This window comes from Mus musculus, chromosome 5 (assembly GCF_000001635.26).
Source record: "Mus musculus strain C57BL/6J chromosome 5, GRCm38.p6 C57BL/6J".
NCBI lineage: Eukaryota > Metazoa > Chordata > Mammalia > Rodentia > Muridae > Mus > Mus musculus.
In genome coordinates, this window is record NC_000071.6 from 119,049,338 (window position 1) to 119,075,508 (window position 26,171).

The 26,171-nt window shown below is 47.3% G+C and overlaps 1 long non-coding RNA gene across 3 annotated transcripts; it reads left to right on the forward strand.

The window, feature by feature from the left end:
• Positions 1 to 4,288: 4,288 nt before the first annotated feature.
• On the forward strand, positions 4,289 to 25,956 carry Gm30895. Of its 3 annotated transcripts, none has more exons than XR_387648.2 (5): positions 4,289 to 4,458; positions 11,935 to 12,034; positions 21,802 to 22,067; positions 22,940 to 23,160; positions 24,742 to 25,956. It is a non-coding gene; the product is annotated as a predicted gene, 30895 (long non-coding RNA). The 3 variants fall into 3 exon arrangements; XR_878727.1 differs by having other exon boundaries at positions 24,810 to 25,956; XR_878728.1 differs by lacking the exon at positions 11,935 to 12,034.
• Positions 25,957 to 26,171: the final 215 nt, after the last annotated feature.

A 26,171-nucleotide genomic window follows, 5' to 3' on the forward strand; every position in this document is an offset into this window, starting at 1 on the left:
TGGGATACAGTTCAGGCTCAGACTGTATCAATCAAATAGTTTGGTCATTTATATACTGTAGGAGTCTTTGATTCATTTTAGTGAGATGGTAAAACATAAGCGCACAGCAGCATTGGCAACAACAACGTTACCACACACTCGTGCTAGTGAGGAGCCATCTTGTGATAGGTACTCTGCTAAGAATGTCTACATTTTTTTTTCTCAAATTTCCCCCTGATGTAGCAATTACTATTATGCCCATCTTAGAGTTAAGGAAACATGCATAGAGAGAGATTAGCCATCTTGTCCGAGGTCACACAGCTGCAGAGGTGGGATTCCAACCCAGCTGGCGTGACTCCAAAGCTCCTGTCTCATTCAGCCGGCGTTAACACTGACATTGCTGCTCAAGACCAGGCTAAGTTTAGAATGGAAAAGGTGTAGTATAGAATAGTAAGTATAGTATAGAATAGATTCTTTGTAACGTAAGACTCCTATAGTTGGTGCTGTGTGTTCAAAGGTTGAGGTGAGGTACCAGGAGAGGCAGGCAGATTCAGATTGACAGGTTCCTAGAATGAGAGCATCCCAGGATCTACACGGCCTGTGTGAAACAACCCATCCAATAGTTACAGAATTCTTCTGAGGTAGAATCCCACGCCTTGATGACAACTTCACTCCCGGTTACAGACCTGGGCAGCCCGATGAAGGTCAAGTGTGTGAGACTTTCTGTCACTGGGACAAAACACCCAAGGTACAGCTTTAGAAAAAGTTTATTGGGCTCCCGGTTTCAGAGCCTTTTGGCCATTTGTCTCCAATACCCGCCCCTGCCCCATGAGACTGTGGTGAGACAGGGCATTGGGACAAGAAAGTTATGGCTCAGTATCCTTGTTCACATCATGGCTGGCAGGAAGCAGGAAAAAAAAAGAAGAAGAAAAGAAAAGAAAAGAAAAGAAAAGAAAAGAAAAGAAAAGAAAAGAAAAGAAAAGAAAAGAAAAGAAAAAAAACAAAAACAAAAACAAAAAAACAGACAGGGAAAGGCTGGATCTACACATCCTTCACGCATGCGCCTCCAAGGACCCACCTTCTTCAGCTCCGCCTCTTTCCCTCTAGCCTCACTAAGCTCACAGATGCAAAATTTGAACCCGCCCATCTGTGAAACTGGTCCTTAAGTTAGAGCCCTCATAAGCTAATAAAACTGCGCATTTGGGTAATCTTCTCTGCCGACTGGCTGACTGGAGTTGGAGGCAGAGGCTGGACTGATAAATGTGGACCCCTGAGCCCAAAGGGATGTATATTTGTTCATCTTTCCAGTCTTAAGAGCATATGGGATACCCCTGGCCCTTTCTAGTAGATTCCGTCTGGGATCTCCCATTTAGTTTCTTTCATTCATACGCTCTGACTTGTGTACTTGGCTTGGCCTCAGAACCCCAAATCTGCCCAGAATGAGGTCACATGAATGGAGGAAGGAAGGCAGCTCTAGGGTCTCCCAGCAGCCACAGGAACCTCTACCATGAGTCCAGAGGCCTAGACTGGACTTCTCCCTTCAAGGTCAGCTAAACCTGGCTCAGAGATTTCCCTGTCAACAGCCCAATTGATCATTTTCTCAGGCCGCCTGAGTAACGGATTCCCAGTCTTGGATGGCTGCCGTGGAACTCTGTCTCTTCTACCCAATGCCCCGGGGCCTTGTTAAACCTTTCTCTTCAGCCCTCGGAGTCAATGTCCAATCTCAGAAATGGCCTCATCTCGAGATCCATCCCAGTCAGCGGGCAATATTGAAATCCCTGGTGTCACCGTGCAGTCTCCTTGTCTCTCTTCAGGGTCGATGGTTAAAAATTCATGGTTCTCTTCAAAGGAGGAAAAATTGCTTAAACTGCTTTCCCACTTGCAAGCGCCCCCCTTTTTGATTCAAAATCAAACCTTTGTCTAGACAGGCCAGGGCTTTTTGCTGACATATCTTGCCAGCTCTGAAACCTCGAAGTTCACCCAGATCACCCCTCCTGCCCCTCTGCCTCTTCCCAGCCCTGGCTACGGTCTACACTACAGGGTTTCCTGACACAGGCGTTGAGCAGTTCAGAGCCCAGCTCACTGGCAGGATGCCTTGGGCTCTACCACACCAGCTCAGCTTGCTTTAAAAACCTGATAAAGGACCCTCATCCTGCAAATGCTGCTCTTATTTCTCCATCTCCCCCTTTCTCCTTTTTGATTTCTCTTCTGTTCCAAGTTATTATGTGTGCCTTGAAGAGTAATCAGGGATTGGGTGAGGGCCAAGACAAAAATTAAGTCAACTCCCTGCAGAACAAGACAGGGCCATACAAGTAATGTCAGAACTCAGAAGGCTGAGGCAGGAGGATTTTCAGGAGTTCAAGCCTGGGATACATAGTGAATTCTAAGCTGATCTGGGGCTAAAGAATGAAACCCTGTCTTAAAAGCAAACAAAAATTCAAAATGGTAGTGTGTGTATGTGTGTAAAATGTATATATAAACAATATATATAGTATGTGTAAATGTATAGTATGTTTGTGTGTGTATATATATATATATATATATATATATATATATATATATATATATATATATATATACACACACACCAATATAATAGAGATGTCTATAATCACCCCTTAAACTTTCCAGGTGAACAATATAATTCACTTTCCCTAGTCTCTGAGAACCAGTTACTTGACCAGCTTGTTTGTGTACCTGTGACTCAGGACTCCCTCCAGAGAATTCCGGCATCTGTCACTGCAACTTTGCCTACACTAATACACCCTTCCCAGCTGGGGCTCATCTGGGTGTGGACCGAACTTGGTCAACCAAGTCAGGAAGAGAGCCTGGCATGGCTGGGAAAGAGGCCTAAGGCCCAAATACTAGGAAAAGGTGAATTTTATGAGCAGAGGTGGAAACAGACTCCACGGGCTGATGTTAGAACTAGCGAGGACAGAGGGCCAGAGGTCACAGGCCAGAGGCTGATGCGGGCAGGATACCGGTGCAGAAACAATGGAGGGCTCATCACAAAAGCAGATAACAGCAACCCAGGCCTTAGGTAAGTGTCAGCTCCCACTGGGGCCTTGAGGATCAGATAAATATAATCTACAAGGACCAAAGACAGAAGAGCAAAGCCTGGCGGCTGACTTCCAGTTGGGGCACATTCCTTCTTTTCCTTCTTTAAATGTCCCATCTTTGTCCATTAGAGACCTTCAGTCTCCACAGGGTAAACAAACCAAAGGCTATAAAAGGCTTCATCTGGCTCCTACCCCTCCTTTGAGTCCAGCCCACCCCCTGCCAGAAAAAAAAAAAAAAGGTGTTGTATAAATAAAAAATACTGTCATTCTAATGCGCTGGACAAATGCGTGATAAAGATCAGAGCAGGGGCCAAGGCCCTTCTCAGCCACCTCGGCAGGGGGGCTAGGCACAACTCTGCTCTTAACCACTAAGACAAGCCATGTTGCATAGCCTCTGAGATGGGCGAAGAAATGAAGGAAATTCCCCATTTCCTGGCAGCGAGGTTGGGCGAGCCTGGCCTGGCCGCGGTTCTGACTTTGATGTGGAGATATGACCAGCACCGATCTCCAAAGGGACACTGTGTAATGAAGTGACATTGGCTTTTCCATGCAAAGCACAGTCACTGGAGGAGTCTTGCAATGGGAAACTGACGGTTCCTGGGGAGGGAAGCTACCACTAGTCACAGAGGGTGACTTTGAACCCAAGTGGCATGTCTGGGCTATTCAGTTCTGAGATGTTTGGGACAGGCATACATGAGTCTGGGTGTATACCCGTCTGTCAGTATGGAGATGGGTATAAAAGTTCCAGCATTTGGCAATGATCTGAATGAGGGAATTTATATGCCACCCGACAGCAGCCAGATGCACCACGGGCACTGTATTCCCAGAATGGAATTCTACACAGCCTTGAAAAGGGAGCTGCTATAATGCACAGTGGCCAAGACTCGTCCCACAGAGAGGGTGAAGGGTGAAGCTGGATAGATCTATTCAGATAAAGCTTAAAACTTGAAAACCTAACAGCTGCCGAACAGTTAGTGAGGGAAACCCCTCTCTCTGGACAAAGAAGGAACATAATTCTGATTTTCCTAGAGACCTCGTGTCTCTTCACTTCTAGTCTTTAACTGGTAAGGGAAGGTTTTGGGTTTGGTGCCTCAGCACATACCACTGCTGGACCCTCAGCGATATTTTCAGGAATGGTCATGTGACTCAAAGGCAGTCCAAGCACTGACTGCTACCCCACCCCCACCCCCATTCCGAGAGTCACACACAATGGAATCAAGACTCCTGGAACTTACAAGGGAGAACTTAGAGAATGAATAGGAGCCCGGTGAGCCACTGGGAGCTGTGCGGACACACCTGGAGAGGAGGTATATCAAAATCAGCATGGCTGGGACACAGAGAGGGGCCAATCTTAGCCAACCCGAGCTGATTTCCCGCATCTGCCTGCTCCATCATCCACGTCAGCAGGACCACACTCCTGGTAGGTGTGAGCTGCTGTGACCGTGACCCCTATTCTAACTGGGCTCCAGAAACCTTCCATTTTCTGGTAAGCAGTACCACTGAGAACAGATTCTGGGTACTGGTACAACCCAGTGGGTTTTAATTCCCACTCCGCCCCCTATAGGTAAGGGAGGGAATGGCGTGAGGCAGGGAGCTGCACTGAGGAGAAACAAGAGCCATTATTATTTCTCCTGTCTGGAGGGGATCTGAGCGAGCCTCACTCGATGCCACAGGACCCACCTTCGACAGTGCCTCTCCCACCCTTACCCCCTCACCTGTCATTTTCCCTCCTAGATCTATACCTCTTCTTGCATAGAGTGGGCATATCCCTCTGCAGGATAAGTCTCGCTGTTAATACCCCTCAAGGACGTCTGTGTCCATTTCTGGACTCGATGGTACTTTGGCCTTTTAGTGTTGTTGGTTTTGAGTTGGAGTCTTACTCTGTGTGCCTAGGCTGGCCTAGAATTCACCACTTAGTTCTGGCTAGCTTCAAATCCACAGCCACTCTTTTATGTCAGACTCTCTAGTGCTAGGCTCATAGGTGAGCATCATCCGCACCTGGCTTCAATCTTGTACGTAATAGTACAATCCTTGTTATTGATATCGAGTATTGAGTTCACACTCACTGTGCTGAGAGCATCACTTGAATCCTGTACTGTCCTCTGTGTTGCCTCTGTGTTGACACTTGCCCAGGCTGGCAGCACACCTCGTCCAAGTGAGCTGCCCCCTGGAGGTGATCCAAGCTTAGCTTTTTCATAGGTCCTGCTATCCAAGTTGGCAGAGTCACATCTCCAAAGATGTTTACTTTGTTCGGGCTCTTGACTCCTGGGAGGAAGGCTTGTTTTCATTGGGCAGGTGTAGAAACCTGAGGTTGCCAGAGGCGCAGAGAACCCGCCCCAGAGCCGTCACTTCACTGAGGTGCCCTGATGTCAGTCATGCAGATTGACACACTTACAGGACTTAGAGGTCACAGCCTTTGTCCCAAAAGCCAGGTGTGGCCACCCATCCTCAATAAGGCAGAGGAAGCAATCAAATTAATAGTGAAAAGCAACAAATGGTGATTGATCCGATTGGGGCCATGTTGAGAAGGATGTGGGATCCAGCGATGTCCCGTCCCGTCCCGTCCCGTGCCCCCCCCCCCCCCCCACCGCACCAAGTCCATCTTCTGGATCCTGACCTGAGGGGTATGGTTTAAATAGAAAGTACAGAGCCTCAAGGTGTGGTACCCCATCCACTGCTCCCAGCTTCTAGTCCCTAACGCAAGGGCGTCTGACAAGCTGTCAATCTTTTTTAGGAGACACGCCCCTCCTCTGGCAGCCCCCAGAGTCAGATCACTTCTCCTCCTATCAGGAAATTCCGGGAGGAATCTTGTAATTTCTTGGGGGTGCTTTTTTTTTTTCTCTTTTAATTATCTGATAGCTGGAGGGGACCCAAGTGTCTCTTTAGAATCTATCCTGGGGAAAGCCTGCAGGAGGTCTTCTTCACTGGGCGTTGGATTTGAACTTGAGAGGAGGGACTGGTACCCTACCTGTGGACATTTTACTGGCAAGGAATGGGAGTTTACCACGGAACGAAGCCCTCTTACTCAAGTTCGGGTCAGGGAGAAGGAGATGGGGTTTGTAAAGCATCAGGGCTAGGGTGAGCCAGCCTGCATACCCACCCCATTGTTCCCCGCTTGGCAGCCAGCTCCAACGCAGGTAAATAGAAAGGATGCCGTCATTGTTTGTCGCTGGTCCTAATGACTTTAGGCTTTGTGTCTCTGGAGCCAGGCCTCACCCCCGGGAAGCTGGCCCGTGGCCTGAGAGGCACCAGCCGCCTTTGAAACAATGGCCTTTGTTCTTCATACTTTCCCTATCAAAGCCTCACAGCGGGGATGGCCCTCCGAGGCGCTGGGCGCCTGGATAATTCCTGTCCCAGAGCGGGGAGGGGAGCCAGGAAAGGAGAGGCCAGGTGCAACTTTGACCCAGTTAGGTTAGCTGGGGTTACAGACCTGCTTGTTAGGAAGGGGCCCTGTGAGTAAAGGGTCCGGTAACTCCTCTCGATCCATGTTTCTCTCAGTACTTTCAGGGAATTCAAAGTCTTGGAACGACAGGTATGAGCCAAGAGGTATCTATAGCAATGCCAATGACAATAATAGCAATAGTAGTAGTAGTAATAACAATAATAATAATAATAATAAATTTCTATTAGCTCTCTGATGGCTTCACACTGCTGTTTTGATCCCTGGTTTTTCAATGAAAAGATCAAGGGTCAAGAAAGACCCCGTCAGTCAGTCGATGGCCACAAAGTGAGGTTTTTTTGTTTGTTTGTTTTGTGGGTTATTTTTTGTTTTGATTTGATTTGTTTTTTTGAGACGGTTTCTCTGTGTAGCCCTGGCTGTCCTGGAACTCACTCTGTAGATCAGGCTGGCCTCGAACTCAGAAATCTGCCTGTCTCTGCCTCCCAAGTGCTGGGATTAAAGGCGGGCGACACCACTGCCCAGCTTGTTTTGTTTTGTTTTGGCAATTGTACCTGAGCTCTGATGCTTAGCCAGACCATGTGACCTTGGGAGGCTCTTTTGTCAGCCTCATTTTGCTCATCTGTGAAATGGGATGAGGTTTGTTAGCACTTGGGTGTCGTTGGCTCCCTGTGGGAAACAGAAAGCACACCTCCCCCCAACGGTTCAAACGTTGAGAATTTAAATCATACAGTGGAGGGGATGGCGATTAAGAATAAAAAACCAAACAGGGCCCCTCCAGCACCCAGAATCTATCAAGGGTCAGTAGTTTACATACATGCAGGGGTGTGAGTCTTAAAAGATGAGATTTCTGAACTGCAGGGCAAGGAGAGGCTTAGACTTTCAGGGATATGGAGAAATGCCCTGTCACTTGCTGGGGTCTCCTGCCTGAGGGAGTCTCTCTCTCTCTCTCTCTCTCTCTCTCTCTCTCTCTCTCTCTCTCTGTCCCTCGCTGTGGGAAAGCCTTCATTAGAGCCAGGCATCCTGGAGACACACTGTTTGCAGGGGCAAAACCTCTGAGCATCATAGACAGAGCAGAGGAGAGTGCAGACAGAGTGCCGGGACCCAGCCTTCCAGGGTCCTTATGTCAGTCAGCCACTCTGGTCCACAGGAGGTACATGCAAAGCCATTTCTGTGTTGAAGACCTACTCCATGCCAGGGACAGAAGAGGACCCTGGCACATGGTAACTGTCTTCTGACCCCCACGGAGCCCTTAACCTTTCCACGTCCAGTTTCCTTTTCTGAGGTGACCCACACTCCTGTAAGGGTTTCCTGAGTTAAATCCAGGGAGCCCTTGAAAGGTTCGCAGACCCTTGAAATGATTGCCTTCAAGATGGGCTCTCCGATGGATGAGCTAAGCTGAGAAGGTGATATGTGTTGCTCTCTCAGGAGCAGCTATTGATTGGGGAGCAGAGCCAGGAAGCCTGTTCCTATCAAGTGGATTGAGAAGGCCTCCTCTCTAACTCTGATGATGGTGCTACCACCTGGAGGGGGATTAGGGAAATTTTAAGAGCCGGAATGAAGCAGCCAGGACAGAGGATGGCTTGGATGCTGAGGCAGAAAGAGCTTGAGAGGCTCAGGGGACCAGGGAAATACCAGGTTGGAGGAACACAGGTAGAGGCTGAGGTTAGGGGAGGGCTGAGTGGCCCAGGCCGTAGAGGCCTGTGTGGGAAACTAGAATTCCTCACACACACACAAAAAGAAAACAAAAACAAAAACCCAAGAAAGACATGGTTGTGAGAAGAGATACAGCCAGGATTTTTTTTTAATGTGAGTTTCTGAAAAAGCACGATGCAAGAAAGAATTAAGTATTAAATATGGAAGGGTTTTTCTGGGGACAGGTGTCCGAACACTGGAGAATTAGAGAGGAGTCTGGAGAGGGCCATAGAGCTGTGGTGCTGGCCGCCTTCTTCGGAAAAGAGAGGGTATTATGAAAGGCAAGGAACCTTCCGTTGAGCCATCTGCCCAAGGGATGGCGTGTTTTCCAGAAACTTCCCTGCCTGGGTACCCCGCTGCCTGGAGTTAGGCTTCTGTAAAGGTACAACCGGTAACAGTTGGCAGGACATCTTCAAGCATGGCCCTCTTCAGCCACTGCACCAAATACCACCTCCAGGATCTCAGTCAGCCCTGGCCCTGACAGACAGGCAATAGCATCTTCTCACAGATTCAAAGCTGAGGCCCAGAGGATGCCGGGCCTTGTTCCCTGCCCAAGGCTACGCAGCCAGGAAATGTCAGAGCTGGGGTTCAAACCTGTGTACATACTTCTCATTAACCCACACTCTACATGAGTACAGACCTGGCCACAGGTACAACAATGATATGGGGAGCCTGGTACCTCTCCTCTTGTCCCTCTGGGCTCCCTGGAGTCCTCCCTACCTGCAGGTGTGAATGCAAGGTGCACCCTTTCTGGTTTGCATTTTTCATCCACACTGTTTTGAGGAGATGGGCCAGGAAAGTGGCCAGGAGGTTATGGAAGGTTCTAGTTGCAGAGCCCCACCCAGGGGCTGCGTGGGCAACCCCAGATGGAACTCACGGGAGGTCACACAGAGATAAGAGCCTGCTGGTGAGTCAGGAGCTGCCTGGCTCCATCTCTGTCCCTTCGGGGCCACTCTACTGACACCCTGCAAATCCCCTGCCTCCCAGGAGGAAGTCAGGCCTGTAGCCTTGCTTCCTGTTATTATACTGTTTTTTACAGCCTGGAATTGATTTAAGTGTTACGCTCTTGCTAAGAATACGCCCTGACAGTTGAAAGGAACTCTTAGGATTGTCTTAATTTGTGAAGAATTAGTTGTCGCTAGGTTATTTTTTTATTTATTTTTTTTTCCTTTCCCTTCTCTGCTTTCTTCTCCGCAGGGTCAGGCTGGAGCCCGGTCATTGTTGTTAAATTTAGATCTGAAACTATATTGGGCCTGGTCCTGTGTCACTAAGCTTTCACTACCTAAAACAGGAAGGAAGGCTCCAGCTGGGGACTTTCAGAAAGCCAAGGAACTTTCTGAAGGCCTCGCTCGGGGCAGTGAGACTGAGTAGAAAGCACTAGATTCGGGTAGGGAGGGAGAGATCCAGGGAGGGTTGTTTGTCTTAAATTTAATAAGAAAAAGGAAAAAAAAATCCTCCTTCTCCATGTACCTGTGCCCGGATCTGCAGCCATGGTAGAGTGTGGGAGGCGAGAGCTGCATGCCTGAGTTCAAATCCAAGCTCGGTCACTTTCTAGCTATGTGGTTTTGAGCAGGCCGTGAGATTTCAGCTTCCAGGGGCCACAGTTTCCCGTCTGTGAAATGATGACGGTACCGCCTGTCTCTCGTGGCTGGGAGTGCACGGGGGTAAGGCAGGTGACATTTGGTCCAGTGCTTGATCTGATGTGGATGCGTTTGAAGACAAGCTGGCAACTTTGAAATCCGAACTGCTCCCAGATCCAGACCTTTCTGAGGGCTGACCTGACACCACAAACAGAATAATATTCCTGACCACAAGGAGACAGACCCAAGCAGGTTGATTCAAAATATTACATAAAATTACCTCCTGTCTACATACAATTCATGTTTAGTCTTGAGTCCTGTCCCCAGGATAACTCGTGGCACAGACGCAAATATTTCCAAATCTGAAATTGGGACACTTCTGGCCCAAGGCATTTTGTTTCCAGGGTATAGAACCCTAAACTAGCTCCAGACTCCATGATTGGTGGTAGCATTTAAATTTAGATAATATCAAGGAAAGATTTAGAGATAAACACACACACACACACACACACACACACACACACACACACACATACACACACACACACACACACACACACACACAGTTTCCATGACTGCAATCACTAGCTATTTAACAAGTGAGGCTCACTATGAAACAGCAAAGGTAATGGCCAATGCTGACTGAGTGTCCTGCCTGGCACTGAGCTAAGTCCTTTCTATATGAAATAATATATAGCAGTTGTTTAAAAAGCAACCTGAGGTTTGGGGTGGAGGGGACTCACAATCCTTATCACAGGGACTTTGGAGATCATACTAAACAGATTTTTATCCTCAGGGTAATTAGAGCCATTGGTGATTTTAGGCCCACGATGGTCACAAGATTTCACACAAGAGATCCAGTGTCGATGCACCCTGGAAGGTCCTAGCCAACTTCTTCTGTCTCTTGGCTCCATGTGTACCGTACAGGGACAGTCACAATTATGAGCTTATTGTGGGGACAAGCTAGGGAGGGGTTTGAGGATGAACGTGGGACTCTTAGCCTCAGAGGTGACAGTCCCCTGGTAATGTCATCCTAGAGGTGTGGCCCAGGGAGGTTGAGTAGGTGAGGAGGGGAGAGCTGAGATGTGTGGACTTTATATTTCACAGGCTCACCCCTCCAGCCATACCCTGTTCTTAGAACTCCTTACTCCTGAAGCGGTGAGATTAGATCTAGAGACAGACCTGGGCTGGTTTTTCAGAAACTGAAACCTGGCCAGGTGGAGCCTGTTTTCCCTGTGTACTAGCAACATGACTTGGGGGCATCTGGCAGACCGGCTGACCCAGGGACACCAAGTAGACCCTTTGATCTGTATCCTTAAGTAGTCTCTCTTACCCTGGGTAGACCTTCTAAATTGCACCCCCAAGTAGACCTTCTGACTTGCACCCCCAGGATTAGTCTGTGAGTTCCCTGAGGCCTCTTTTGTCATCTGTACACTGTGGTACCCACATCAGCGGCATGGGACTTCAGTCCTTTGTGTCTTGTCAGTGTCTGGTTCCCAGTACTGTCACTGTTGGGTCCCCAGTACCAAAGCAACAGTGGTATACAGTAAGTGCTTATTGTATGTATTCTGCTTGAGGAGAGGGTTTCCGAATCCTCCACCTTCTGTATGAATACCTACACATCTACACATCACATCACATCACATCACACACACAGGGGGGGGGGGATTTTTAAGGGAGAGAGAAAAAAATTTTAGGAGTTCATTTTGTCTACAGAATTTGGTATATAAAATTAAATAAACCAAAGGAGTGAATCTACCCTGTATCCCCCATCTTCCCAGCCTCCTGTGGGATCTCCCATTGGTCCTTCCCTCCCTGTCCACTCTCCTTTCCTGCTTCTTCTACCTTCAAGTGCTTAGATTCTGAAGCAATCCCCCCACTACAGAAACTTGAATCCTGCACAACTTCCTCAGAGCCCCAGAGCTGACCCCTCCACCCTGCAAGGTTTTGAAACACAGTCAATACCCAGTTTTCACAAACCAGCTACAGACTCTCATCTCAGCTCCAGGTCCCAGGGGATGCCTGGCTTGTCCTTCTGGTCTATCTGCGTAAAGCTCCTTTTAAGGATGCTTAGAGTCTGAGTCTCCAGGCTGGGAACAATTGATCCTTTCTTTCCTGTGGTGATCTCTTTAATCACTCTGAGTTGCCCTGGGCATCCCTCCTTCTTTGCCCGGCTGAGGCCGACTTGCTCTGTTAAATTCAGTCACTCCAATTGATCCGGCAGGTATTTCTGGATGCGGCAGTCAGATCCCAAGTTCTCAAAGAAACAGAGACCATTATGAGCCATCTGGATGCCTACAGCGTTCATTCCGAGCCCTTTTGAGGTGAGGAAACCCAGTGTTCCTTCCAGAACTGCATCTTGTCCTGAAGGAGAAAGTCTGGGTGAGGAGACTCGTGTGGATGTCTCTTCCTGTACTCTCAGCTTGAAAAAATGTCTTGGGTTTACTGAATCCCAGTGTCTTCCTCTGTGGAAGGGATGAATAGACACACACAGGCACAGATACTCTCCCGTGCACATGTGCATGCACGCACACATGCATACACATGCACACACGTATGCACACACCTTTATGTGCAAATGCTCTCACATATGTGAAAAAGAAAAACTCTGCCAAGAGAATATATCTAAGAAGTTTGACCCCTTGCTAGCAAACTTTAAGTAAAAAACGTTTGGACTGAAGATGCGTGGAACAGGGCAGGGAAAGAAACAAGAGTTCAGGGATTGTGTTTCTATCAAGCAGCTCGGCAGTTGGGACGCACATCCTCTAACTTGGTTCCCTCCACAGTACCAAGGCCACAATATCAAGACCTTCAGAACAAGTTGTTGTTGTTGGGTGGGGGTTGGGGGTGGGGTTGAATTAGCTCAGACATGGACCATACTTGCAAGAATTTCTGGCCCATATGTAATAGCTATCATCATGGGCTTTATGAAGCTTCTAGAGTACAGCTTCTGAGGTTTGTGGGGGAAAAAACGGGAAGAAAGAATATGGTACATGCTCAGCATTTTTATTCTTGATAACTGTTCTGTGAGTCAAGAGTTGGATTTAGAAAAGTGCGTCCCAGTTAATTGTGGATAAGATGGATAAGAATGGGCACATGCAGGTCGATGTGCTGGAAGTTCTGAGAGGAGGCAAGAAGCTAATGTTTGAGACAGATGGAGGAGAGCCAGAGAGCCAACTGGCAGAAAGTCCTTTGGCGTTATGGCTGAATCTGACACCAGAGCAGAGGGAAATGTGTTCTTGCATCTGGACCCCTCTGTTGGTGATAATAAATGATACAAGTAATTAAGGAGAAATTGAACACTTTGCTCTTAGCTCGTCCTCAGCAGATAGACTCTTTCCATTGGTCAATATTTACCTCCCGGAGTGAGTGATGGGAGTCAATACCTACTTCCTGTTGTTAGCCCATGTATTTTTCTGTACACTACACATAAGCGGCCTACACACACGGGCACCGGTGCACTAATAGCTATATCAATAGAAAATCAACAGTAATCATTTATTTTTAATGGTCATCACTGTGAAACACCAAACGGAGCAATATCGTCCAAGACGGAGAGGAACACTTAGCGTGACAGATGTCTGTGGGTAATTGATTCGGGTTAACAACTTCCCGTCTTAATGGTGCTAATTGCGTTAATCAACGGGCTGATTTCATCAGAGGCTTTCAAAAGCACCTTCTTGGGTTAATGACATAGCTCCCAGGTGAAGCACCCAGGACTGGATCAGTGGTGGCTTGCAGCCCAGCCAATCAACCCACCAGTCAGTCCTTGTTTCCATTGGAGTTCAGGGGTCTGGTTAAGCCCATTGGTCATGCACAGGGCTGGCAGTGGTAGTGAAGTGTTTGAGGCTGTCCAGAATTGCTTCCCTAGCATACAGACCCCGCTCCAGCTCCCTTTCTGGTACTCATGACACTTGACTTTGTCTTGAAATGCTGGGCAAAGGCTCTGCATCAGGCTGATGAGTGTACCCTTGGAACTGAATGTCTTGAGCAGAAAGAGCTAGAAATAAGGAGAAATCACGTTTACAAGGAATTGCTTTCAGGGAGAGTGACCAGCAAGCCTTTCAACCAAGTAGATACTTATCTCAGTCTCCAGGCAGTTTCTGACTCTGGAGTGCCTCCTCAATCCCCCTAGCTCTCTAATATACCATCAGCAGAGTCTTCTTTGGTTTCGGTAGCTTGTACCACAGCTCTGCCTGCTTTCATGTCTTTACCAAGCACGCCAATTCCACTAGACTGATGACCGCTACTCAGAACACTGTGAGAGGACTCAGACTAAGAATGGTGGAAAGAAGACTAGTATTCAACCAGCAACATCCGCACCTCGTCTGAATAACTTTATGATGTGGTTAGGGCTGTGCATGACTTAAAGGATCTTAGAGACCTGGAATGCAGGGCCTAAGGGGTTGGACTCAGAGGCCACACCTCTTCCACGTCTTTGCTGTGGGGTCGTGGACACGCCACTGAACTAACTCTGTGTCTCAGTTTCCTCTGCTCCATGGTTCTTGTTTTGAGAATGTAGTAAGTCAATAATAGGTCAAGGGTTAAAGCTGTGTGGGGATAAATGATGAGTTCTCTGCTGTTTTGACTACTTGGTCATTATTCTGCTTGGGGTACAGATACTGTGAACCCCAGCAATCCTTGGATGCTCGAGTAAATGGGACACTTCAGATTAAAGGTAGTGGTCAATAGGTGTGGCCATTATGTTCACTGCCTGTTGTCGGAAGTTATCCTTGTCCCAGATGCCATGTGCAAGTTGAGATCAATTCTCCTGTCTCCGATTTTTGCATCAGGTAAAAAAGTTTGCTTGATCAAACTCTCTCCCACTTCCTCTTGAGCTTCCCACCACTGTGATTAAACCAGTATATCTTCTGTTGTATTTATTTTTAATTGTGTGTGTGTGTGTATGTGGGTAGGTGCACATGTATATGTGTGCATGTACATGTGCATGTGTGAATGTATGTATGTGTGCATGGTGCATATATGTATGTATGTGTCTATGTGTGCATGTGTATGGTGTGCATGTGTGCAAACATATGTGAGCATGTATGTGTGCATATGTGCACACATATGTGTGTGTGTGCACCTGTATGTGGTGCACATATATGTATGTGTATATGTGCATGTCTGTGTGTATGTAGGATATGTGTGCATAAATGTGTGTGGTGTAGATGTGTGTGTGTGTATGTGGTACAGATATGTGTATATGTGTGCATATGCAGTGTATGTATGTGCCTATGTATGTGTGCCTATGTGTGGTGCACATATATGTATGTGTGTGCCTCTGTGTGTGTGTGTGTGTGTGTGTGTGTGCGATGCAGATATGTGTGGTGTATGTGTGGTGCACATATGCGTGTGTATGTGTGCCTATGCGTGGTGCACATATATGTATGTATGTGCCTATGTGTGTGTGCCTGTGTATATGTAGGGTGTATGTGTGTAAGAGTGTGTGTGTGTGTGTGTGTGAATGTGTATATGTGTGTGTGCGCTCATGCACGAACGTGCCTCAAAGCTCATGTGATGTGGAAGCCAGAAGACAACTAATAGGAGTCATTTCTCTCCTTCTGTGTGGAGCCCGGATTGAATTGTACTAGGTCATCAGGGACAGTGGCTGGCACCTTCACCCATGGAACCATCTCTCTGGTCCAAAGCCAGTGTTTACGTTTAGCGTTTGCTGTGTGGACTTGCATAACTAGGTCCCCTGAGCACACCCATTTCTAGCCTGCCCCTTGACCCTTCACCAATGTGAGCTGCTTCAGACTCACTTGTCTTTTCTAGGACCAGACAGCGAGTGACTTGTAAAACCCACTCCCTGAAAATTCAATTGCCTAAGCATGTTTTTGTGTGCGTGGACACATGCATGCTCCCGAGTGGGAAGACCTGAGAATGACGTTAGGCCCACTCTCTTCAGCCTCACTCACTGAGGCAGGGTCTCCTAATTGAAACCAGAATTCACCAGGAACCAGTGTGGCTAGCTTAGCAAGAGCTGGGGTGGGGGGTTGGGGGTGGGGGGGAGGAGGATGCAAGCCCTGTATCCACCTTCTGAGGTGTATGTATGTGTTTGTGCATGTGTGCATGTGTGTGGTGCACATATGTATACCTGTGTGCATGTACTGTGCATATGTGGTGCACATATGTGTACGTATGTGCACATGGATGTGTGTGCGTGTATGTATGCATGTGTGAGTATGTATGCATACCTGTGTGTGGTGCACATATATGTATGTGTGTTCCTGTGTGTATGTAGGATATGTGGGCTCTGGGGACCCTGACTCTGGCCATCACACTTGCACAGCCAGATCTATCTTCCCAACCCCCAACTCCCCCAATTCTTAGTAAGAAGATTATTTTAAAAGTTTTAATTCTGATCTAGGAGATCTATCTATCTATCTATCTATCTATCTATCTATCTATCTATCTAATCTATAATTTATCTAAGTGCTTCTCTCATCTATCACCTATCTGTAATAATTATTGATGTATCATGTATCTATCTGCCATCAATCATTCACCTATCCACCTACCATCTATCTATAATATATATTTATCTCTCACTTATCTATTTGACTATCATCTCTTGACCATCTGTTAATTAAGTTAATTTATGAATTCTCCTTTCATTATAAGAATGCTTCGTTACTCTCTTTTCCTGTGTACAAAGCCCTGCAATGAACACTTCAATATCTTAGGCCATCGGGACTTCCCAGATAAAGCATCTCCTTCCTCCACTGCACATGTGGGGAAACTAAGGCAGAGAGCTCTGTGTTGGCTTCATCCTAGCCCATAGCGGGCATGTAATTCACCCATGACGCCTCTGGGACAAGTGCTGTTTTATCCCCATTTTACAGATACTAGAAAGAAAAACTGAGGACAGAACACTAGCTGTGAGGCTGGAAGTGGGGGATGGGGAAACATTGGCCAACAGCTACAGAGGTATATACTCAGGAACCCAGGGGGTCATATGGTATATCATGTGAGGTATCTAGCAAAAGGGAACTGGGCGCTTTCCTCACAGAAGTAAAATAAAAAATAAAATAAAATAAAATAAAATAAAATAAAATAAAAAAATAATGTTTTGGTTAAACTAAACATTCCCAATTGATCATCCAATGTGACCCGTCTACAGATAACATGTGTCACCTCATGGAGAGAATTACAGATAACGTGTCAAACAAGTATTTGGAGGCTTGGGAGAGGGGCCTGGGAAAGGCACCTCAAACGTAGGAGGGTTGTTAAATGAAAGGTATTTATCTGGGGGTGGGAGTGGGGGGTGATCTTTTAGCTCCAGGCAAGAGTGACCACATCCTTGTTTGGGGGTTCAGTCCCATTGAGGGCACTGTGGGTAGTGCAGGGCATACTCTAGCAAAGAGACCCCCCTCCCACCAGCTGCGTTCGTGTGCCCTAGCTTAGAGCTGATGTGCAGAGAGCTACATACATGACCACTGACAGTCAGATGCAGTGACCGTAGAGAGGTGGGCGTGAGGCTCACTCCGGTTTCTGCTGCACTCTGGGTGATGCGTTTTCTTGCTCTGTGCCTGCTACCTACATCAGCTTCCAACACTGAGTCTTTGCTCCTTGGCACGACTGGGGAGAAATTCCATGGCCTTTTTTTGTCCTCTGCCTTCCCTCTCATGGCTCATCATTACCCAGCATGCAGCCCAGGCCAAAGGTCTGTTCTCTGTCAGCTCAGCAATCCAGGAAGCCTCTGCTCCTTGGAGAGACATTTCGAAGAGACTGCATGATTATGCTTGCTTCTGTTTCTTTAAAAATGTTTTCAAACCAGCACCTGTCCAAGACACCAGATTCAGCTGCTATCTGAGTCACCGGTTTCTTAGTCTGTCCCCTCCTGCTGAAGCTTCTGTGCTGCTGCTATTATGGAGGGAGCATATTGAGTTTTTAAAGATGAGCCCATGACCGAACATATGTAACAGATAGTGAGCGGCCAGTGCTTAAATATTTACTCTGTATGATCCAAACGCTCAGCTCTTCCTTGTCTCTGCCGTTGGACAAATTTGCTGTCCTTAGAACTCCCATCTCCACAGCTTCCCAGAAGGGAAAACTCAAAGATCACCACAAGACATGGTAAGCCCGGGGAACGAGGAAGTTTGAGGAAGTGACCTTCATATGTAATTGATATTTATTAGGGGAGGTTGTGTGTCTCATTTCATTCATTCACTCATTACCTTGCTTTTCACTCATCCATTTGCTCATTCATTCATTCATTCATTCACTCACTCACTCACCAATTCATTCATTCACTAACTCATTGACTCATTCATTCATTCACTCACCCATTCATTCATCCACTCATTCAGTCACTCATTCATTAATTCACTCACTCATTCATTCACTCACCAATTCATTCATTCATGCATTCATTTATTCGTTTACTCATATATTCACTATTTCATTTATTCATTAACACATCCATTCATTCATTCACTCATTCATTCATTCACTCATTCTTCATTCATTCACTCACTCACTCACTCATTAATTAATTAATTCACTCATTCATTCTGTGACCACTACATTTGCACAGACAGCAGTGTGTAAGGCCAGCAAGTGCATTGTTATTGGTGTCACCTGTCAACTTAATGTCATCCCTCATTCAGAACTGAAAGTCCAAGGTGGGTTTCTGGAAACTTTGGGGTGGGGGTGGTTGCATGCTTCCACAAAAATCTGATGAAAATAAGTTTCCCACCCTACTTGCCAATCTGGGGATGGAACAGAGGACCTCAGTTGAAAATCCAGCTATGGTTTTTGAGTACTTTATTTATTTTATTTAGATTTTTTTTTGATCTTAAGAATCAAACCATTTTCAGGTGAAGAATGCATCTAAGTTTACATTGTTTCTAAAATTAGTTTCAATATCTCGAATATCAGACTCTTCTTCCCCCTCCTTCCCTCTTTCCTCCTCCCTCCCTCTCTCCCTCCCTTCCTCCCTCCCTCCCTCTCTCCATCCCTGCTGTCTCTTCCTTTCCTCCCCAGGCCTTTGTTTTCTTAAGACAGGGTATCCCAGTGTAGCTCAGACTAGCCTAAAACTCATCATCTTCTTGAGATTACAGGCACGGGCCATCATGCTCCATGGAAAGCTGGACTATTCATATGTGGGTATTCATGTATGTGCAGTGCATATTCACACATGTCTACATGTACACGTTCAACCTCAGCTGTCCCCCCTCAGAACCCTTCCCCTGCTTTTGAGACAGTGTCTCTCACTGGCCTAGAAGTAGAATATCCAGCTAAAATGGCTGGTTAGAGACTCCCAAGGATCCTCCTGTCTGTGCCTTCCCAGTGCTGGGATTGCACCAACTTGGGCCTTTTTTGGGTGAGTGCTGGGATCCTGTCTCAGGCCTTTGTGGCTCACTTTCCTGCTTAGTCCTCTCACCTTTTCTACATTCCTTGAGGGTTTTTTTTCCCATCACACTAGCCTTGCAAACAGCACTTTGCAAAGCCCTTTAGTGTAGGCTATCTCATGGCATCTGTCAGTATAGAGACAAGAGGCATGGGGAGTCTAAGGAGCATCCAATGTTGACATATGTGAGGGCTAGCTCTGGAATGACCAGTACGCATCAGCATAGTAAGTTCACCATACACAGCGCATCCCACCAGTCAGAAAAATTGTTAGCATTTTCTGCCTGTCTTCTGACTCCATATTGAAGGATTAGAGAGCCATTGACTGTATAGAAAAAGAAAGTTCCTGTGGGGTTTATTTAAAACCATAATTTCATACCTTCTATGTTAATTTAGAAGTAAAAATAAATTCTTTAAGAACAACCCACTTGAGCAAGGCATGCTGGCAGGCACTTGTAATTTCGGGGCTCTGTGGGATGAGACAGGAGGATTGCCTCAAGTTGAGACCTTGTCTCAAAACACAAAATGTCAAATCCAAAGCAAACCAAACAGTGCCAACCCGAAGCCTTCCCTACACAGTTTGTCACAGTGTCCTGTGGTAGAATTCCCTGTAGACCTTCTATCACAATAGGGATTAGAAAAGGCTGGGAATGTTCCACTCAAGTCTGTCCTCTCCCCAGGGTTCATGACCTGCTAGCTACACACAGCAGGCAAGCAGATGGTTGTGTTAGAAAGGAGCCAAGAAGGGGCTGTGGGGAAGGAAAATGCTTGGTATACAGGAGTGGGGACCTGAGTTTGCGTCTCCAGTTCTCACTAGAAGCTGGATATGGCTGTTCACATCTGTAACCTCAGCTCTGGGTGGATGGACGCAGAAGGAGCCATAGAATTCACTAGCCAGTCAGTCTAGGGGAACCAGTGAACTGCTAATCTAGTAAGAGTACCCAGACGAAGAAGAAGAAGAAGAAGAAGAAGAAGAAGAAGAAGAAGAAGAAGAAGAAGAAGAAGAAGAAGAAGAGGAGGAGGAGGAGGAGGAGGAGGAGGAGGAGGAGGAGGAGGAGGAGGAGGAGGAGGGGGAGGAGGAAGAGGAAGAGGAAGGAGGAGGAAGAGGAGGAAAAAGAAGAGGAAAAAGAAGAAAGAGGGGGATCAGAAAGAAGAGGAGGAAGAGGCAGAAGAAGAGGAGGAAAAAGAAGAAGAAAAGGAGGAGGAGGAAAAGAAAGGAGAGGAGGAAGAAGAGGAAAAAGAAGAGAAGGAAGAGGAGGAGAAACAGAAAGAAAAGAAGGTAGGAGAGGGGAAAGGAGGAGGAAGAAGAGGAAGAAGAGGAAGGGAAAGAAGAAGAAACAGACGAATAGTGTCTGAGGTGAGAGTGATGTCGATGTGGCTGAAACCCTTCACCTGTTAGTAGGCACCTGGGTGGAGTTCTTGCCGTGAGCGCAGATAACATCAGTTGGCTCTCGCTGTGCAACAGTTGCCTCTGCTGACTGCCTGCCGCCCTTTATCTCTGGACAGGAATTCATTTATGGCGCTGTGAAATGCCGGCCTTATCGAGGGATGTGATGGGTTAATAATGCCCGCATGCTTCACCCTTCTTACCTTTGGTCCTGATGCTGATGTTTACAGTGCAGGTTTGAACTTGAGGGAGGGGGCAGGGGCGGAAGAAGATAATTAAAAGGCTCCTACTTGCCTGCTCACCTGTTTGGAGCAGGTAAGACCTACCCAGGTGTGGGCAGGGGCCCTTTACCCATAGCCCTATCTCCCCAGGGAGATAAATTCACAGTTAATAAAGAGTCCAGAAGAGGCTATGAGCCAGCACTGCTGGCCCAGCCCAGTGGATCAAAGAAAACTGACTGACTCTCTCAGCAGGATAGAGCAGGGGTCAGAAGAGTTCCTGTCTAGTGGGGAGAGAAGTCCCTGAGTCCTCATTTATCTGTAGTAATGGGGCCTTAAGCAAATCTTTTCCTCCCCGTAAACCTCAACCTGCTGAGGCCTAGACTTCCATCTCCTTTGTCCTGGGGCTCCTAAGAGGATATTTGATAAAGAAAAGCAATCGGTTCATGCCTGGTGCAGAGCAGGCACTTAAGAAGTGCAAATGTTCACCCCTCCAATTCGTTTTATTAGAAAAGTAAAACAAAGCAAAAATATCTATCTATCTATCTATCTATCTATCTATCTATCTATCTATCTATCTATCTATCCATCCATCCATCCATTCATTCATTCATTCATTCATTCATTCAGTGTGTATGCATGCCCATGTGCAGAGTTCTTGTGTGTGTGTGTGTGTGTGTGTGTGTGTGTGTGTGTGTGTACCAGTATCCTGGCCTATGTGTGGAGGTCAGAGGATAACTTTAGGGAATCATTTCTCTCCTTCCATCATGTAGTACCTGGGCTCGAACTCAGTGTGTCAGGCTTGGTGGCAGTTGCCTTTACTGACTGAGCCATCTCTACGACCCTCCCCCTTTGTTTTCTGAAGGCAGCTTCGGAAGCAAAGTGGTGTGGGGTGCTGACCCATACAACACATGGGTTCTAAGAAACAGGCTTGTATATGCTGGGCTTTGGACTCAGCACAGAGGACTGGGAGAGAAGTCCATGTGAGAGGCAGAAGCTGCCTTTGCTGGCCAGGGTCTGAAGAGGAGAGAGAGACTATGTTGGGGCGCACCCCATGCTGAGCTGACTGTGTTAGGGTGCACCCCACGCTGAGCACTTGCTACACACAGAACTCTTTTTGCGTTTCCAGGATTTGTTTCCGCACATGGTTTCGGAGACTTCTGCTGGTAGTCGCCTCACTCCAAAGGCTTGGGCAGGATACCACGGTGATAGGTTCCTGGGCGAAGACTTCGTGTTCACTTTATGGCCAGCCAGGAAGTAGAATGGGTGACAGCTACCAGAGACTTTTCCTGACTGGCCCACTTCCTCCTGCCAGGTCCTCAAAGAGTGTCACAGGCTGATGACCTAAAGCTCAAAACAATTCAAAACAGTGTGACACTTCGGATGTCAGAAAAGGTATGGTGGAGCCCACCTCCCGTGTGTTCAGACACCCCACCACCACCACCATCTGAAGGCTGTTGTTGAATTTAACTGATCCTGTGGGTTCCTCCTTCTATAATCCAAAGTGTGTGATCTATTGATCCACTCAGCTGACATCAGCTGGACTGTCTCGGGCCCCACCCACAGCTACAGAAGCAGCTCCGCCTTGACAAGGGCAAGGTGTAGATCATTTCCTTACTTTGTCAGCTGATAAAAGCCATCCGTCTCCCTTAAGCTGCTAGAAACTGCCATGTTTTCCAATGCTATTTCACATGTACAATCTCTCCTTTCTCATCCTGTCACTGACCATGATCTGCCTGGCTTCCTCTAATAAGGACGGCGGAAGAACTCTGCCTATCCAGGAGACAAAATCATGTCCCCTATAGAGTCCCTCTCTCTGTGTAGGTTAACACATCTGTAGGCCCGGGGCCTCCAGGGGTGAAGAGGTAGCCATTTGAGGGGGCCGTTATTCCGCCTATCAAATGTCTTTATTGTTTATACCTTCCTAGATATGGAGATTGGACGTTCTTGGAATTGGGATCTTCCGTCTATATCACAACTACTCAGCTCTCCTGCTCAGCCTTCTCTATGCCTCTCCATACTTCCCAGAGATTTCTTTTTCTCTCCTAGGCCACCATTCTCCGTGCTTTAAATTCCTAGCACCTTAGGCTGGTAAAACATTCAATTTTTAAAATTATCATTTTTTCTATTATGACAGAGATACCCAACCCTTAGGTTATTAGTACAAATCACTCCGTTTTGAATATGACAGCCCGTGCTGTAGATGTGTTTGTTATATCTGTTTTCTTCTTTTTGTTTGGTTTGTGTGACTCTCATACCATCCACAGAGACATTTGTATACACTCAACTGGATCACCAAACCAGTCCAAGGTCATGGAATGTTCAAGAAGAAACGAGAAATCAAGCCATTCTATCTATCACAGGAGGAAATGGTTCCTTTCATCCCAAGCTCACAAAGTGGACCCTAGGGAGAAACAGGAAGTTGCAGCCAAGCTCAGAGCTTCCCCTGCTGGGAAGGGACCAAGCTCGCTCACCACAGCCTGTTCAGGTAGAGATCATTCCCTCCCGGAATCCAGTGAGGGTGAGTGACAGTCCTGGTTTCAAGAAAGGGCCCACAACCAAGTAAGGCGCTGAGACACAGCCCTTGGTGGCTAACATTTCTGAGGTTCTAGACCTTTCTTTATTATTAAGGTGGCGCTGTTGGGTGGAGTTTGCATGGTGCCAGGTGGGATGCTGTTATCACTCCCAGAACATGTCTTCTCACCTCTCTGTGAGCTCCCTGGCTCTTGAGGGCTGTGTCAAGGCGGGTGTGGTGTCTGTATGCACGGGCCCCTTCCTCCTCTCAATAGTACTATCACGCCCTGATTAGTATTAATTATTGATTTATATAGCACCTTTTACAAGCCTCCAAGTATTGGGTACAATCGGTCCCTGTGTGGGCACACGCGTCACTTCACCCTCATTGCCCCACCTGGGAGGAGCACGGGAACAGTGGCGCCAGTCACCTCCGTGGCGCCACTGATGTGACACGGAGACAATTTGATGCGGAAAGTGGGGCAGCTTGTTATCTCCCCTGGCGGGGGCGGAGGCCACACTAGGTTTATTAATAAGTCAGAGGGTTCAACCACAGAGAAGCATGCTCCAGGAAGCAGGGTGTGCTAGCACCCTCCTTATAGAGATGAAAAGAAACAGAGGGGCTGATGGGATAAGATGGTAGAAGGTCCACACATGTGCGCTTCATACGGATGTGTCGCCCCTGCTAGGGCAAATTGGGAAGTGGCCTCAGGCCACTGGCAGCCATGTTTGAGGGGACTTGTCTATATCTAGTATTTGAAGACAGTCTGAGCTAGGATTTTTGCGGCCCCAGTCAATGATAATCTTTATATTACCTCTCTCTTTGTTGCTCTTTCTCTGCTTGTCTCTGTCTCTCTGTCTCTGTCTCTCTCCATCTGTTTCTGTCTCTCTCTGTCTCTCTGTCTCTGTCTCTCTGTCTCTCTCTGTCTCTCTCTGTCTCTCTGTCTCTCTCTGTCTCTCTCTCTCTGTCTCTCTCTGTCTCTCTGTCTCTCTCTCTCTCTCTTTCTCTCTCTCTCTCTCTGTGTGTGTGTGTGTGTGTGTGTGCGTGTACATGTACAACAGGTAGACATCTGACTCTCTGCATTGTGGGTCCTGGGAACTGAACTCAGGTCCTCAGCCTTGGCAGCACAGTCCTTTACCTCCTGAGCCACCTCACCAGCCCCACAATGTATTTGGAGACAGAATATCTCATTGGCCTGGACAGTACTCATTTGCTAAGCTGGCTGGCTTGTCCCCCAGGTATCCTCCTGTCTGCACTTCCTGGTGCTGAAATTACAGGCATGTACACTCCATCTGGCTTCTCTTGTGTTCTGGAGATTGAACTGGGGTCCTGATGCTTGCTGGGCAGGCACTTGGTTGACAACCATCACTCTAGCCCCAAGAGCCAGCCCTCCATTACTTGTGTTTGTTTGTCGAACTTGAAAGATGCTCAACTTGGATCTTTCATTTAGAGACCATTATTCTGAGTAATCTTGGGGGGGGGGGAAGGGGGAGGCAAATCACAGCTTCTCCGCTCAACTCAGTTTTCTTATTTTCATTTGTGCCTACTCTGCAGGAGTGGAGCAATGTCTGACATGTGGTGCATGCTCCATCAGGACACACTATCTATTATTTTATCATTAGCAGCAACGTTTCCATCTCCACCAGCGTCACCACCATCATTGGCATCTCCATCATCACCTTCCTGGGTGTCTCCCGGGTGTCTGAAGCCTTGCCTTCTGCTTCCGGGGAGGTTAGGGGGAAACCTAGACTCACCCAGGAGTAAAGATCAACTTTAGAAATGAGTCAGAGAAGTTGTTTGGAAGTGAAGGGACTCAGACATCAGGACACGTGACAGTCCCAGGAAAGACAGGTCATCAGGTGAGGACTTAGATGATGTGGACCTAGGACTTTGACAGTAGCATCCATGCTGGGGTTGTCTGAATTCAACCCACCCAATGCCAGTGGGGTGGTCCAGGTTCTGGGAACAAAGCCCAACAGGACCCTGTAAAAGAGGGACATGGCTACTGCACTTGGGAACAAAGGCCTCCTGGAGCATGTAAATGAGGGTGCGTGGCCACAGCAGTCTCCTTTCTCAGAGGTTCTGAGAATCCACCACTGGGATGCTGGTATCCCTGGGTATGTGCTGGCTGTCGAGGAGGCTCCCACATGAGCACATACGGGCAGATCAAGTGTGAGCACATGAAAACCCAGAGGTTGAGGGTGCATTCCTTGTTGTCAAGAACTGTCCCAGCTTCAGTTCCAAGTCTCAGTCCTGGGAAACATCAGGACCTGGTGACCTGGAACAGCTGGTCTCCCTCAGTCTATCTTTTAGAGAAAACAGGTATTAAACAGTCAGACTTGAAAGCTTTCAAAAATAACCATTTACTTTCAACATAAAAATATGTGAGAGCGAGTCAGTTCTGTCAGAAAAGCTCAAACTGTTATTGGAAAACAAACAAACGAAAAAGTCACAAAATCTTTTCATCAAACTGTTGCTATGTCAACATAGGACTTTTAAGGTATATATGTATTTCTATTTCATGTGCAAGTGCTTCCCTGTGGGCATAGAGCCTACAGAGGCCAGAAGAGGGCACTGAATCCCCTGGAAGTGGTGTTACAGACAGTCATGAGCTTTCAAGGATGCTGGCAACTTAACCCAGGTCCTCTGGAAGAGCAGCCAGTACCCTGAACTGTGGAATCATCTCTCCAGCCACAATAGTGTTTTAAATGAATACTCTTCCAATCTCTTGCCATTCACTAGATGTTTCTGTCAGGGTTTCTATTTCTGCACAAAACATCATGACCAAGAAGCAAGTTGGGGAGTAACGGGTTTATTCAGCTTATACTTCCACACTGCTGATCATCACCAAAGGAAGTCAGGACAGGAACTCACACAGGGCAGGAACTTGGAGGCAGAAGCTGGTGCAGAGGCCATAGAGGGATGTTACTTACTGGCTTGATTGCTTCCCCTGGCTTGCTCAGCTTGCTTTCTTATAGAACCCA